At 35.1% G+C, this 14,634-nt stretch overlaps 1 protein-coding gene across 4 annotated transcripts in view; it reads left to right on the top strand.

Moving 5' to 3' along the window:
* Window positions 1–14,634, top strand: part of LOC126925433 (brain tumor protein) — a 153,699-nt gene that overhangs the window by 46,170 nt on the left and 92,895 nt on the right. For 2 of the 4 annotated variants that reach the window (XM_050741013.1, XM_050741022.1), the window contains exon 1: window positions 12,481–12,818. The exons of 1 other annotated variant lie outside the window; for it this stretch is intronic. The gene's annotated coding sequence lies outside the window, so the exon portion shown is untranslated. Of the gene's footprint in view, window positions 1–12,480; window positions 12,819–13,701; window positions 13,721–14,634 lie in introns of those variants that run through there. One more of the 4 variants, XM_050741031.1, reaches the window with a different exon arrangement.

The following is a 14,634-nucleotide window of genomic DNA, read 5'->3' as shown; positions in this document are numbered from 1 at the left end:
ATGAGATGCATTCATTGACCAAGAACATGACCAAATACAGCAGCCCATGATTGTCTAATACATATATCACGTACATATAATTGTAAACTGTGCGGGTAATTAACTGCATGTACGATTCTCCTAAATGAATTCTGTCAATATTCCTTTGTGGTTATCGAACGTGTTTATCTTGATAATTAATGCAACAACGAAGCGCTAAATAGCCATCGGATTACGAGAACAAAAATCTACTTAAAAATTACATTTTTAATATACGAAAGACGAATAATGACTAAAATATCGTACAGTGGGATTCCGTTTATCCGAACTACGTTTATTGGAACGAAATTTTAATCGATTAAATGACTCGCTCGATTAACTGAATTTTTGCTGGTTGGATTCTCTTGTCCGAACGCGCGCACCTATTACGCGAGCGAAAAACAATAAGTAACGAGTAAAATCGTCGAGTTGCTATTATACGAATTTCAATTATAAACCGTTCGTCCCTCGACAAATTCGCGTAAATACAATTCCACCGCAAAGGTAAATGTTGAAACATGAAAATGGAATACGTAACTTTTTATGAGTTCACGTTCCACTCTAATCTGAATGAAGAATTAGTGTTCGTGAAAATATGTATTTACCTCCTACGCTGGAGATTACTCCGTTCCCTTGTTACTCCAAGTTATTCGTTTCACTCGTCCGTGTAATTTATTTCGACGATATCGAGAGGCTTTGAAGATTTCGTAAAGTAACGAAAATCAAAAGTAATCAGAAAAATTCACGTTATACGATAATCGAAAAATATCCGCACGGAATGTATACAACGGTGGAAAATTATACTGTTTGCTCTAATTAATGTAGGATAATAAATATATCATTCGTTGCGAGTCTGGCTGTTTCATGTGCCAAGCGAGGCTCGTATTACACGGAAATCCGAAACCAAGAACTTTCAACCTGACGCTGGACGTCTGTTCCATTGACCAAGCTATGGCTCGCTCAAAGCTGGATAAACGAAGAAAAGAGAAAGATAGAACCGGAAAATGCGTGTACGGGTGGTTAAACGCGGTCTACAGCTGACGTTCTCGATATCTTCCAAATTCGAATATCCTCCATTCATATTTTCATCACGCACTCTCTGTTCTTTTTACGTCCTTCGTTTAAACGTTCCAATTTGAAGATTGCAAGTAAATAGACTGTGAAAACTAAAGTTTTATGGATAACGATGCATCGCGATGCAATTTTTGCGAAACGATGCAAACGAAACTAATTTATTGTACTATACTGATACAGTAAATACCTGTACTACGTTACTTTATATAACTGTACAATATTTTTATTTTAATATTTCAATCTGTTAATTAACGGTGAAAAGAATTTTACGCTTTAAAGAGGAACGTAATACTGACGATGATAACGTAGTTCGTTAATCTATTACGTAGTTTCCCTGAAAAGACTGTAAGTGCCAGGACAGATTTTCTTACTCGATGGAATAATTAAAGCAGATTTATCGACGCGCATGTTCAAACACGAGGATGGAGGTTCCGCTGACATACGATCAGTACGACATAGATCCTACATCGTACGAATTGTTGAAAACTGAATGAATTGAACGGTTTATTTTAAAAGTCCGTTTTTAAAACCCGTTTATTTCTCAAGGTGAAGTGCGTAAAGGTATGAAACATGTAACACGCATTCTAGCACATAGAGTAACCACAAGTATAACCAACCAAAATAAGTTACACGTCTTGAGTTTATAAAAAATTTCGTTTTACGTAATTCTGATAAGCAATAAAGCATTCGGTTTGACCGATAAAGTCTATAAATTTATTTACGACGTGACGCACGATCAATCTTTATCGAGGTGGACATTCGAGCTGGAAAATAAACGGTTATAAAATCGCTTGTCCCATTACACGCTTACGTATCTCACCTGATTAACATGTGATTACAGAATTACATGCGAACAGCTACGATAAGACACGGGTAATGTCAGTTGCGAGTATGCGTGAATCTTAATTACGACGTATGTGGAATAAGAAAATAAAATAAAACGCGTATTGCCTCTAACCACGGTCGATTAAATACATCTATAAAATCGAAAACAGATAACGATGTTTGTCAGACGTTTCAATTTTTGCTTCGACTTTTGTATGTGCAACGCGAATCTAAAATAAAATACGTATATCTCTAATTATCAAATTGATTGATCGAATAAAACACTCGAAAACAGACATGTAATTGTATCTTTCAAATTGTATCCGCGGTAATATTCTATGCATTTTATCTTTCCAAGAATTTCCAAATTAAGTTACTGAAAATTCTCAACGAGAATTGATTGTAAATATTCTAATAAATAAAAAAAAAAAAAAAATTTTTATCTTTCTCCTATATGTAGCTTAGAATTGGAAGCTTATATGGTCGACAATTATATATGCAATTTTATATATTTATATCTACGTATCGTTCTCCTGCTGGAACAACGATATAACTGAAAATTTGTATTTTTTGAGTTATTGGTACGGAAGAAGCTTTTTAGGGGTAAAGTCCCATAAGCGACCTTTGAAAATTCATCACACGGGAGCAGTTGTGCTACTGCATCGTCACGAAACTATAACAGTTCGGAGCATCGAAGCTCGTTTTCCTTAAAATCGAGATTTTTGAGTTGCGTCACCGTTGCGACAAATGTAAGATACACGGGTAGTTTCGTTTTAATCGACCCGCGCAAATACCTCTAAGCTATACATTACTCGAAAAATTGTTTCAAATAGAATCTACTTTGTTTCGAGGGGAACGTCCTGCCATAGTCACGAATGTTATCCAGATGGGCGAGACTTTGAGATTTCAGGGTGACCTGCTTTGTTTAATGGAAACGTACATCTTTTATAGAGTTTTTTAAATACCATTCGATACATTTTCTAATTCTCTACAAAAGAGTATTAAAGTGCTTTGATCGAAGAACGACGAGTTCATGAAAGTATTTTAACTTTAATCTCGTGAAACTTATCGTGTGAAAAACAAGGAAAGATAAGACTGTGCTTTTATATTTACGTTTCCCTTGTCTTTCATACACTCGTTACGATTTGATAAAATTAATATTGAAATATCTTTCGAACCGAGCATTTTCATATACAAATACCTCGATACTGTTTTCTAGAGAACTTTATAGAAAACTAAAAAATACATGGAGCGGTGTATAAGAAAGATGCATACTTCCATTTAAAGAAACGAAGGTCACCTTGGGATCTCGAGAACGCCCGCGCCTAGACAAATCTGGTGGTCATCGTAAGACGTCGCCCTTGAGACAGAACAAGTTTTATTTGACATACTTCTTTCAACAGTGTATTTGGGAAATATTTACGTGGATCGATGAAAATCAGATACCCTGCGTATGCGTATATGTATATATAGGTCATTTCCATTATCACATGTCTTTATATCGAACATACTCTGGGAACGAATATGAAATGCGAGCATATCCGGACGATTATTGTCCTCCGAACCTCTTTCGCCCCTCTATTTTTTCCTCTCTCGTATTCTATTTCATTCTTTCTCTTTACCTTTGGTCTTGTCTCTCTCTCTCTCGCTCGTAAGAAGCAAGGCCCTGCACCTCGATCTTCGCATTCTTCACCAAACCACAGGTACATAATGATATAGAATGAATAAGAGTTAATTTTGAAATTATTTCGAAATTATACTTCTCCGAGTCAATTTTTATCTTCCTATTTTTGTCTAACTACCTACTTTTCACTGTGAAATTGTCTCGGGAAACTGAATAAGATATTTTGACACGTTTCGTGCAAATATCCTTATTGTCAGCTTGTAACACGCACTGCGTATCTTAACCCTCTATCTGTATATTGGATCGTTTTCGACTGATAATTTTAAGCGATCTAGCGTCGTTTCCGTATTTTTGTTTAAATTTTACTTTGCTCGAAAAGATTAAAGTAACTTGTAGTAACAAACGTTGATATTCTGGGAACCTTGAAAAGTACTTTTTGAAAAGAATTTTTTGAAACACAGAAGCTAAAAAAGGTCTGTACGGTTTTAAGCGATTCGTTACGCAAACGTCACGTGCCTAACATCGAACAATATGCAATTTGTAACGGTAGAGCAAAATTTAGTTGTCATTGTACAGGCTGTATTTTCATTCTACGATTACCATTAAAAATAAATTTGTTGCTTACAATGGGAGAGAAAATTCGTTGATTCGTCGACCGAATATCATATACTATGTTACATACAAACTTTTATCATACATACGCTTTACTAAAGTAGCAAATAATATGACGATACGATAAATAATAGTAAATAATAATAAACGATCATTTACTAAAATACAATTAAATGCAATTTTGCTGGCTCTTCGATACTCTTCGATTTCAAAGTTCATCTTCGAGCTGCTGTGCAGCTCTTTTCTTTTTAAACTCGCCTCTGCGAAAAGTAAATGTAATCGTGCTTCTTTTCAAAATTAATTCTCTTCGACAAATTAATTGCCTGGTGAAGTATATAAATCAGCGCATTACGCTTGAACGTGCAAGAATAAAAATTAAAAGATAACGCTTATTGGTGAAAAGATATTTCTTCGGTGATGCACGGTGGATGATCGAAGCAGAGGCGAAAAGAGCAAAGAAGAAAGGATGAGGCAGGTAAACCAGTTTCTTCTTGCTCACGGGTCCATCGGCTTAGATCCTGCTGCTTCGCGTCTACCCTCGATTCAGGGCTTCCCATGGTTGGTTCGAGCCTCTATCCTTAACCCATAGCACGTTTAACGGTCTTCTATTGTCCCCGACAAAACCCCAAAGGCGATCAGGAGGGGTCCCAAGGCCCAGCGACGGTTCTGGTACTCTGCCAATCAGAAAACCAAAGATCGACCGTCTCGAAAATTTTCCACAGCGTTTTCTTAAGTCATTTCGCTCTCTCTCTCTCTCTCTCTCTCTCTCTCTCTTTCTTTTGTGTCGAACTACGACCGTGCTATATGTCCAGAAAAAAAAAAGAGAAACGGAATCTCACGATCTCGCCGTCGATTGTAGCAGGCAGTCGACGAGATTCTTCCGATTCGATGGGAAAACTAAACTTAATAGCTGCCATTGTGGTAGCTTTGTGGTAAAGCTGCTGACGACGAAATCGAATATTTTGGAGCGTCGCTAGAGGGTGAAAGTTCCCGAGCAATTTAGTCGAGGCTGCTCTGAAAGAAAAGATACTAATTGAGGTTCCTCTGGAGTTTGAAAAATAGGTGTCCTTGTAATTTCGTTGTACCGTGTTGGTCGAGGGTTACATTTGACAAAGCTGGTATGGGGCAAAAAAGTTTTCTTCCTATGCAAGAAAAATATCCATGGACATAGCGCTGTTGAAGGGACAAGATAAATCGACTAGGTCGTATAATTGCAATGTACGAGTGGAACGTTAAGTTCGCTGTTAAAATATTTTCGATCTTTTCAATTTTACCAAAAACAGCATATAGCTTTATTTTTTATTTTTTAACGAAAGAAATATTTATAAACGAGAAAATTATGGAAGATGTATTGTATCGATCGATTTAAAACGTTTGTAGCTTATAGGGAAAAAATCACACTTTTCATCGAAGTAATTAAAAAAGATCTTTGGAAATTGCTGTTTATTCATTTTTTGCCTTTATACTATCATCAAACACAGGTAAGCACAGACTTAGCAATGAACACGAGAACTTGATATTTGCAACATTTGAAGGATCTTTAAAGTTAAAGTTAGTCGTGCCTACGATTAATTATACGCTTAACCTCTCTTTTCACATTCATATACCACTGACTGCGCCTCGCTGCACTTTAAAAGGCAATTCGCACTTGAACATATTCAAGGCGAATATTTATTTTTTAACGACGTTTAAATTGCCAGCCATAAGTATTAGGACTTAGACATTTACTAAGAAGCTGTAATAAATTTTATTTTAGATTAAACATTTCGATTATATGTATAACATTTTAGATTAAAAGATACATATACTGTATGTGTAATAACATTTATAATAAAATACATAACTAGAAAAGCATTTAATTTGCACTATGCGTACGTTAGCTGATCTGTTAATAGTTATGCTCGTCGGTATTTGGCAAATCGATAAAATGGGAGTTTGACGATACAGAATTTTACAAATATTTTAAACGTAACGCTGTAAATAAGGAGACGTTCAACGATGGGTAGAGCAATGTGTGACCAGGCAGACTGTAACCGACAAAGATGCACTGTGGAGAAAGCGTGGAGTCGATGTATATGTGTATACCCCTATACATAAGTGTTTGGCCATTGACAGATAATGATAAATGATTATAAGCTTGTTAAAACCTTTAAGAATTACTATCTAGCTTGAAATTCGTCTGTACGAAAATAACTGCGATTACGAAAGATCATAAATTTGGTATTCTAATCAAATTTTCGACGAGTTTCGAATTGAGAGATTAAAACTTTCACTGCAGATTCGATTTTCATTTCCTACAAAGCTACGCTAACAAAATAATATGCATACAGTACTTTACTCTATGTTTACTTTATGTACGTACGAAACTCGAACACGCGTTATACACAATGAACATACACAGTTAATTCGTCATGCTGCTCCTCTAGCTTTCGCAAGAGTTTTTACGAATCCTTGCGTCATTATCCCACGTAAATACATACAAAGTCACGATTCGCCAAATTCTTGAGTACCTGCTGCATATCGAGTTTACTGCGCGATCTTTCTTGATAACGTCAACCAATTAGCATCTGTTACACGAAGTGAACTTATGAACGGGAGTGTACGTGCAATGCAGAAGAAATGCGAAAGAGAAACTAGGAAGGAAGAAAGGCAAGAAGGGTGAATCCACGGACGAGAGAAGAGAAACGAGAGAGAGCATAGAGGGACTGATGACCGAGGATCAGCTACGCGAGGAATATCCAAAAAGGGATAAGGTATGAGAGAAACGAGATGGAAGGGGGCGAGAAAAGGGATCGGCGAGTAGTAAAGAGAAAGAAAGGAAGAGAGAAAGATGAATGACTTACTTGTCGGTGCGATAAGGATAAAAATAAAGAAACTATTCGCGAGAGGAAACAGAAGAGAACGATGGGAGGAAAGAAGGGAGACGAGAATGAGGAGAAGGAGGAGGCCGTCCGGGTGACGAGAAAAGAGAGGAAAGGAAGAAACGGACTGGTGCTCTTGTACTGCAACCGTACGAGACTTCCACGAATCGGGACCTCCACAGTCTTCTTTACCAGTCTGTTGCTCAGAGTCGAGGAAGCCCGCAGTATAGGCCTGAACTCACAGACGATATTATGGTTTAACTTCAAATTATTGTTCTCCTTATATGGTGACCCATCGTATATCACGGCACAGGCTGTTTAATCTTACCAAAGGAGTCGACCTCGACTCCTCCGGGATGTGTCAGTGCCCTAACGCATTTCCAGGACTTTCCATGCTACTATACGCGTATCTTTAATAACGGACTGGACGAAAGAAAGCTTGTCCTTCCACTTCCATATGTGAAACCGATCTTGTAATTGTTTTTCGATTTCAACGCAACGTATCCGAGATATCTTCTTTTCCCTTTCAATTTTACGGTCGAGGCAAAAGGAAATTTAATTTGTAAATTTTAACAACTTTCGTACTAAAAATCTTCTATCATATTGCGGCATATTGGTGACAGTCATCTAACCTGTGTTATATATTACATTTATTCATTGTCCCTAATAAATGCATCTCTGTTACGTAAAATTGTGATGTCTTTTTATACCCTTTAGTCTATAAACTTTCTTTTGGTCGCCATTGTAGCGTTATAGTTCGGACTCTTGTTATTACTTTGTAATAGATATCGATATTGATATAGATTTGTAATAGTGTATGTTTCAATCAATTTTTCACATCTTGGCACGCAATAAGATCGCAATTACGGTTTCTGAATTCGATTAAAGTCGTCGAATCCTTCTATGGTTATTGATCAAAGCATCGTCGCGTTTTTTTTAATATAAAGTTAATAGAATTAACGTAGGATCGTCGATCTGCATCAAGGGTAAATCCCTGACAAGGTCAAAACCAGTTTTGGTCATCTTCCAAAAGAAAAGTGGTCGCGTCGTAGCAAGGCTTTTCCATAACCAGTTTCACTTGGCCCAGATACGCTGTTGATACATTAATCCTCCATTCTAAGTGCACAGAATCCTCGAACTTTTCGTATTTCTACACACCTCCGCCATTGGGAAAATTTTGAACAGACATAGACAAATAAATAGTATTTTTAGTATTGTTTTGGCTACATCTTCGCCGAAGCAGTTTTCGTTGATCCTGTTTTAGGATCTCGTTTTGTTTGGTTAGGAGTTCTTCAATGCTTACATTTCCATATTACGTCCTTATAACCTTGGTGAACGAGAGTTTTTCTCAGCCTCTGCTAGCAACGTCTCCACCGAACTCTATTTAACGTTCTTTTTACTGTTTCACTTTCGAAGTTACGCGTTCCCGATCTAATAATACATGTCATAAAAACGTTAATTGCAACGTTAATTGGTACTATTTTTCTGAGTCTTATTCCTATCCTTATTACTAGCAATTAATATCACATTGTCCTAAGCGAAGGTACGCTATCATAGTACTGCACTACACCGTGTATGAAATAATGCTGTCTTTTTACACCCTCTTCGGTCTTCGCTTTCATAATTATAATTAATTAGCATGCTGTTTTTATTTGTCTATATTTCTGATCTAAGTTCACTAAACACTGATCAGTATTTTATGACGTGTTCGATCGATTCCAGCTTTTCCTCTCACATTTTGGCTTAGCTCTTCTTCATTTACATATTGTGATACTTCATTTATTCCGCTGATCGTCCATTGTTTTATTCCTACAAGCCTTGCTTGTGCTTTGGCTTCTTTCGAATTTAATTGGAAGATTCATTTCTGTATACTGTTCTCTATTTACTTTGCCTATAATACAGCGCTTTATAACACAAAGTCGTTTTAGTCTGATTTATTCCTCGTTTTAAAATTAAAACATATCTTGTTAAATTAAGTAGATCCTTTTCGGCGATAAAGTTAATCTCGTGTTATAACATTATCAAAAATTGGCCCTTCAAAGTTTCCTCTCTCCGGTAAAACAATCATTACATATTTTTACGTAATATTAGCAACATTAAATGTTAAAAACTCCGATCGAAAACACGAATGTAGAATAAAGAGTATTAATTGTACCAGCAGAGAAGAGAATTGATTACCATCTGCTCGTATAGAGACGCTGTAGTGCTTCCTTGATCATAGTCGTTTCACCTTTGTGGTTTCCGGGGATAGAAATTTTACGTACTGAATAACTTCCGGCCTCTTACGTAGTCAATGTGCACTATACGATACACGTACTCTCATCGAGGAAATTATTAAATCGGATTGCAAGTTACACCGTTTCGATTTACAATCCAACGCAGCTATCACATATAATTTCTTTCATAACGTAGCAAGTTAGTAAATGACAGTGAAATACATATTATGATGATCATTTTTTCAATAATTTTTAGATATCCTAAATATACGATAATTATAAATATGTAAAATAATTGTAAAATTCTCTTGCTTCTACTCTACAGACGCTTGTATTTGATGTAAGCTTTCTTGGTATAAATTTATTTGAACATTTATTTGAAATTTTTACGCGGAGATTGCTCACACAAAAAAGAACCGGGGTTGTAATTTGCCACGCGTTTAATTCTTTTTATTTCCAGATGAAACGATAGAAATGTATATAATGAAGGATAACAATCTTTTTCCTAAACCGTAAAACGCAATTAACACCAATATTCGACATAAATATAGAAAACCGTAATAAATTTTTTCGCAACTTAAATTACCATGCATTTAAAGATTGAAATTTCCCCTCTACAATGATTCCTTAAAAGTTGCTGTATGATTTTTTGTCGCTGTTTTATTGCCCTTAAAAAGAGTGCTGCTGGCATTAGAATAACAACAAGGTATGTACTCGCACCGCGAGAAGGTTATACGGTCGTACTTGCTCCTCGTGTCTTTAAAATACAATGACTACAAAAAGTAACTGTACGTAACCTTATTTTCCAAAGAAGCGTTTTTCTATTAGGTTGCATATTTCATTTTCATAGTATCACGTTCTCTGAACTCATATGAAAATACGTACTAATAATATGAAACTTGATATTAACTTGGACTTAATTGATCAAGATATAAATGCTATAACAAATGTCTACGATAGCTTATCCGCAATATGTGAGCCCATACTGTACATATATAATCACGTAAACGTGCCGTACCAAATACACATATCAAACACACGCATTCAACATGTATGCTGAATACACACGCATAAAGAAGACGTCAAGCATACACACTAAAGGTACACGCTAAACACATTCACCGAGGGTACACATTAAACATATGCACGTAAGGCAGAAATCTGGTTGTGCAATTTCTTCGGGGTGTTCTTTGAGTTATTTTACCGCTGGAGGCATATTTTTTATTATAAATGCAATAAAACTGCAACAAAAAATAAAGCACCACTTTTAAACGATCGTTGTAAAGAAGGAGTTTTATCCTTAAAATACACGGTAATTTGAGCCGAGAACAAAAGTTGACAATGTGCTGGGTATAAGTAATTGATTTTATAAAATTTCCAACAAAACGTTCAGTTTCACTTTCCCATCTAATTTTCTCGTATGACAGTATCTTCGAAAAATATCAACTTAGCGAAGCGAAGAGGCTGTGTTTTTCAAACTGAATTTAGATTGATTATTGCGCGACTAATTTGTAGGTAACTATAACAGGTCAAGGATCGACAATTCCCCATAAGAATAGTGATCCTCGAATTTTTAATTTAAATATACACGTACGCGTACATACATAATTACAGAGAATATAAACGCAGTACTCTATTTTGCCGTAAAGATGCGCTTATTTCCTCCTCACATACTAATTTTACATCATAACTTTTGTCGTATTTAAAAATGCTAAGGAAATTAATATAATATGATAAATTGAAAATACTTATATAACGAACATTCACCGGCATCTATTCACGAAAGAATCCCACGCACGTAGAACGTCATATTATACGAATACTAAGAATACAAATTTTTATTGTAATGCTATATTTATGTAATTTCAATTAGTCGATTGTGGTTCGCTTTTATACCCCACGATACTAACCTCTTTTCTCGATCAGAACCTTTCACCACGAGAACACGGATTCGGATTACGATACAGAGTTATATTTATGACATCACGAGGCCGAACGAGTGCTGCAAATGAAAGTTGCAGGATTACTCTTACTCTCGCCTGGCGCGAAAGGAAAACCCGTTTATTATGTGTCGTACCAACACCGATCGACGATTCTTGTATTCTGAAATCTTGTTTCACTCTCTAATGTCTTTATTCTGTTTGTATTTGTTGTTTCTTTCGGTCTTCAGTCGAAACACAAACTGAACAATTATTACTTTCTATTGATTATATAAATTTAATTATTATTAACTATTTATTCCTTTTCCTAAAAAAAAATATACATATATAAATGTAAAAGTATAACCAAAGTATAAACGAAACCAATTTGTTACTACAGACTTTTAGAAAAATAAGGTAGCAGTTGACTAGTAATTTATTAGTTGTAGGTGGAGCAAGATTAAAATGTAGATTAGAGGTAAAATGTAGGTTAAATTAATGAATTTAGAGCTAAGGTAGAGATAAGGTTTATATTATGAAGTTCATGAAGTAGATAATATTATACGTGTAATGTGTTATGGGTGTGGGTTATGGTCGTATATGTGTATGTATATGGATATATATGGATTTTACTATATTTTTTAGTGTGGTGTATGGCAACATTGTATGGCCAATATTTGCCCATACATATTCGTACAAACTGATATACAAACTATAATGGATATATGTTAGAACACTTTTAAACACAGTATGGTGTATTTCATCGATACTATGTAGTATTTGTATCGTAACATAAATTCGGAAATATTTGACGTAAGCAAAATTATCGATTTTTGATTTAGATTGATTGACTGTATATAACTTGATTTTCAAAATTATTTAGGTATCGTGTTCCTCGGTAACATCGTTGTATATGTATAGTCTTTATTTAACCTAATTGCAATCAATTAAATTGTCTTTTATTTAAAAGAATAGCCTTTATACATTTACATATCTAAAACATGTTACTTACTATATTTGATATTAAGTATTTGTATTCTTCTCAAAGAGCAGGCATTTTGAGAAATATTCTTACTTTATATCTTTATAATCATTATATTTATATACAAATATTTCCACTATATAAGTACTCGTCTAATTTCAATATCTGTAGTTACAACCGGCATATTCTCGTAATTATTATTGCTAAAAGAACAGTTTCACTATTTGAATAGTAGTTTTGTATATTAAATAAGGAAATATAAAAATAATAATCCGTAGTAGATAAAAGATATAATTATATTTAAACGATCGAATGGTTTCTTAAAATCTCGTATCTATATATCTTTTCGCACCGTAGCTCCCTATTTATCGAGATACGTACCTGGTCGAACAACGACGAAGTTACACGAGCCCGACACGAGAGTTTGCGAGTAACATCGAGTCGCACATAGCGTGAAACGAAGTCTGATATGTAATTTTACGACTAAAATGTATATTATACGCGTACAATATCGTTCATCGGTTTGTTAGACGATACAAGGTAATAGTTTGTAGCGATCTAAAGTTGGAAAACGTGAATTAAAAGAAATATACATTTGTGTATTTGAGCCGGCAAAAACCTAACCTACAAGCATATCACATTCAAAGTACCGGTTCGTTTGACAACTGTTGTAACACAATACATAAGGTAAGACTCAGATCATTGATTTTAACGTCTTAATAGCATATCAACGCGTATCTAAATATATCTTATGTTCGAACAGTCTGTGATTTACTAACGCTTATTAGTATTATACGTTAAATGTCAAAAATGAACGTGCAGTTGTATTCTACGGAATTTGATTTTATGAAATATAATAGAAACGTACGTTCAAATATGTTCATTTCGTTCGATGTAAATTTCACCGTTCCCAAAACAATCTGGTGTTCGCATCTCTTGTTAAAGCCCAGTGATCGAGTAATTGAACAGCGGAAGTGCATCGACGGTTAAGGCGTGATTGGGCGATTGTTTTCGCTCCGGAAATACGTCAATTGCAATTCCACGGTAAAACCGCGGTTTATTGTTTCACGCTTCATGTTCGTAAAATGTGCAATACATATGTGTCACACTGATTGAGAGTATTTAAATGTAAAACGAAAATATGGAATCAATTTGATCGCAATAATTATGAATCTATGAACGTAATGTGAAACTTATGATCCTTTTTATGAGCGTATTTTTTCTGGAGCAACGTACACCATAGCTAATGCCAAGGATGAATGGAATCTGGAAAAATGAAACTATTTCGAACTCAAAATCTACGACAAACGAGATTTATCGATTTTACTAATGGTTTATCCGTATATTACGAGCCTATAACACGAAATGTACATTAAATCGGTCCGAGATTGAAAAGCGCAAAATTTTAGTCAATATTCGATCATATCGTATTACTTTGAACAATTGTAGAAACTTTATTGCATTTTCCACTGATTGTCTATTTCTTTTTATTTGCAGGTACGTATCGTATTTTCTGTAATTTCAAAAGTTTTACCGCCTATTACCGGAAGAGAGCGAGATAGAAGTAGCGATCGAAGACAACGATGCCGGTGAGTAGAATTTCCATTAATGAATTCTGGAAGCATCGCGCGGCGATGGCGTCAGACGCCTCTTCGTTTTCTCGTTTTTATTTTCTTTTTGTTGGAATCCCACGACGGTCTGCCGTGGATGGTGACTGGTCGTTCGTTCGAGGAAATGGACAAAAAATTTTAATTTCTTCAGCATGTGCGCCGGAGGTGACGGATCAGGGCGATAAACGTTCCTCTCGTTATTCTCGTCAGCTTTTAGCCTCGTGTACATGTCCAGAAGCAAAAAACGTTCGATTCTCTGAAGCTCTATCTCTCGGTTCTCCCTTACACAGTTGTTGTGCTTTTATGTAGTCTACTGTAGCCGTGAAATTTGTTTCGATAAAAAATAACCACATGCTGGCTTTTTCCACCGGAATGTTCGCGAGGATAGTCGTATTTAAAAGAATCCATTATACATGTACAATGTATATACTCCATCTTAATGATAACTCAATATAATAAGCATTGTATCAGTCTAGTGAAAATCAAGTATAAACAAATTAAAATTATCGCACAAAGGGGAAATATAAAAATTAATTAAAGATGCGAATTTAATTAAACAGCCCTGTGAATATACTAGAAGTAGAATATAATATCGGGCGTTAATTAAAGATATTTAAAGTATGTGTATACACGTAAAATAATTGAGGAATTAGTTTTAAATTTTCTGTAATGCTAGTCAAAATAATCACATATTTCCCTACTATTGGTTCATTACTTCAAAAAAATATCGATGCGTAAAATACGCGATAAGAATTCCATAAATATTTCTATTATCATATCGTTTTATAATTCGTTCAGCAATTTTTAGTCATTGTTACAAATTTGTTGCAGAATTAATTAGTAAAATTTTTTAAAACGGAATAAATTTTAACTTATCCTGCCATCGAAGAAAA

This window comes from Bombus affinis, chromosome 2 (genome assembly GCF_024516045.1).
Source record: "Bombus affinis isolate iyBomAffi1 chromosome 2, iyBomAffi1.2, whole genome shotgun sequence".
In the NCBI taxonomy this organism is placed as follows: Eukaryota; Metazoa; Arthropoda; class Insecta; order Hymenoptera; family Apidae; genus Bombus; species Bombus affinis.
The sequence above is the reverse complement of the archived record's forward strand: the minus strand, read 5'-3'. Positions and strand labels throughout refer to the sequence as shown.